This window comes from Apis laboriosa, unplaced genomic scaffold (genome assembly GCF_014066325.1).
Source record: "Apis laboriosa isolate Shangri-la unplaced genomic scaffold, ASM1406632v1 scaffold21_cov150, whole genome shotgun sequence".
Classification (NCBI taxonomy): domain Eukaryota; kingdom Metazoa; phylum Arthropoda; class Insecta; order Hymenoptera; family Apidae; genus Apis; species Apis laboriosa.
The window spans coordinates 2,343,721-2,346,068 of record NW_025222365.1 but is presented as its reverse complement, the minus strand read 5'-3'; the positions used below and the strand labels follow the sequence as shown (position 1 = coordinate 2,346,068).

The 2,348-nt window shown below is 37.7% G+C and overlaps 1 protein-coding gene across 2 annotated transcripts in view; it reads right to left on the bottom strand.

Moving 5' to 3' along the window:
- The window catches only part of LOC122713009 (semaphorin-5A), a 20,104-nt gene that overhangs the window by 14,619 nt on the left and 3,137 nt on the right, over window positions 1-2,348 (bottom strand). Inside the window, exon 1 of one of the 2 annotated variants that reach the window (XM_043933127.1) lies at window positions 1,989-2,292. The exons of the other annotated variant lie outside the window; for it this stretch is intronic. The gene's annotated coding sequence lies outside the window, so the exon portion shown is untranslated. Of the gene's footprint in view, window positions 1-1,988; window positions 2,293-2,348 lie in introns of those variants that run through there. 2 annotated transcript variants of the gene reach the window in all.

Below are 2,348 nucleotides of genomic sequence, written 5' to 3'. Positions count from 1 at the left end.
GAGAGAGAGAGAGAGAGAGAGAGAGAGAGAGAGAGAGAGAGAGAGAGAGAGAGAGATGGTTCGATAGGGTGTGGCGCGTTCCCCCCTCCTTTCCCCCCGCCGCTCGTTTTCTAATAGCACGGATAGAAGTAGCGCTGCGGTGGCTGTTGCGCGCGCTCGGAGAGAGAAGCGACGTGGACGCGATTTATCTGGAACCGGTAGGAGAGTAGGCTGCCAGTCGGAGGAGCGAAACGTACGCAGCGTGCATTTGGACGCGCGCGGCCGGCCGCCGTCGAGAAATTTTATGGGAGCGGGTCGCCAAACATGGTAACATGGCCGCGACTTACCTCGAGGGAGGCTGTCGATTCGCCGATTCGCTCGCGACTCCCCACGAGATCTAGAGTTGTGAAGATATCGTTCTCGGCAAATATCGAGATAATATTGTTATGATATCGTTAAGACGTGTCGGGGAGGGGGGGGGATGATCGATTAATTCTAATCGATCTCGAAATCGGTATCTTTATGGACGATCTATAGAGTTGTGTCGTTATGTAATATTGTTATAATTCGTTAAGAGGAAGACAAATCGATTCGCTCGAAATCTCTCGAAATCGGTGATCTATTAGAATTGTGATAATATTGTGATAATATTGTTATGATTCGTTAAGATATATCGATTCGCTCTAACTTTCGAGATCGTGAGAATATCGATATCGTTCTCGACGAATATCGATAATATTGTTATAATTCGTTAAGATATCGAAGAAGGCAATCGATTCGTTCTAAATCTCTCGAGATCGGCGTGGATCGTGGATGGGAACGACAATATCGATAAATATCGATATATCGATTAAAATAAGTGGAATGACGATTAACGATTTTATTAAATATTCGATATAACGTTCGAAATATCGTTAAGATAACAACACGGAATAAAAGTAGATTACAATATAATTCTCCAAAAAAAGTCTATTTCTATTTTTATTTCAAGATAATTACAAGTAACATATTTATAATAAAAGGATAAGAAAAACGATATAAAGTTTAGTCACTTTTATTCGCGAATACTATTTTAACAATATCGTCGATATATCTAAAAACTGTTATAAAGGTATGTATCGATAGTTCACATCATATTTTTTTATCGAAAATTGTTCATTCAATCCTAGATCGTTAAACGTTCATTTAATAGTTTTTATCGAAATCTCAAACGAAGAGATTTTGCATTATATGGTTGAACATTGTAATTGCACTGAAATGTTATAATGTAATAATTTTAAGAGGTCCCAATTATCAAACAAACTTGAAATTTACGCAGAATGACAAAATAACATACGCAACTATTTCAATTTCGAGGTTTGTTAATCGACATTTTGACGAGGAATGGAAAAGTTAATTTTTCATCTCTTAAGTTTTGATACTTTGTTTGTAATAAATATGGAAGATAATAAAAACTATATATATATATATATTTTTTTCAAATCGTTATCTACGAGACGAATGATTAAGAATAACATTAGATTTAGTGATCTAGGATTAATGAGCGTAATTTTTTATTTGACGAGTGATGATGAAGAGGTTTCGATTAAATTTCGATATCGTTACAATAATAAATAGATTGCACATGTTTTGATACGTGATACGGATGATACGATGGTTTCAATTTTAAATCATTTCGATATCAACGTAGCGATAACCAGACTGCGGATGTTTATGTAAAATAAAATTTTTTTTGATATACAAAATCTATTCTTCAAGTGTCATAATATCTCAATATCTAACGTTACGTATATAAATTTCGACTCGTCGATCCATGGATATAAAATTAAAAAGTTTCGATCAAAATCAAAAAAAAAAAAAAAAGAAAACGAATCAAGATTACACTCCCTCTATATTACTCCATAAAACATCACCGAACTTACTATCCCACGAAACACCCATATCTCAGAGTTTCGTAACGCAAATCTCGTAATAAATAGGTCAAAAAGTCGTATTGTTCAAATACTCACTGCGGCCAGCCAGGAGCACAAATTTCGCTGGGATCGATCGGTGAAGGATCGAGTGAAAACAGGTGGCTCGAGAGAGAGAAAGAGAGAGAGAGAGAGAGAGAAAGAATCGGACTTCTGCTGTTCGTCACCGATAACACGGGGGCACACTATCGCCTCGACCTTTTTACGGTCTTCTGGTTTACACCATGAACCGAGCAACGACCGAGAGGATCGTTTCTTCCTTTGTGCAGAGCTTCGACCAAACCGAAAAGATATAAAAGCGGACGATGCAACTTGAACTGTCTACGACAGGTTGTTGGATCGATAAAACGGCGGCGCACTGTCTGGCCGCGCAATCGGTTCCTTTTCGATTACGCGAAT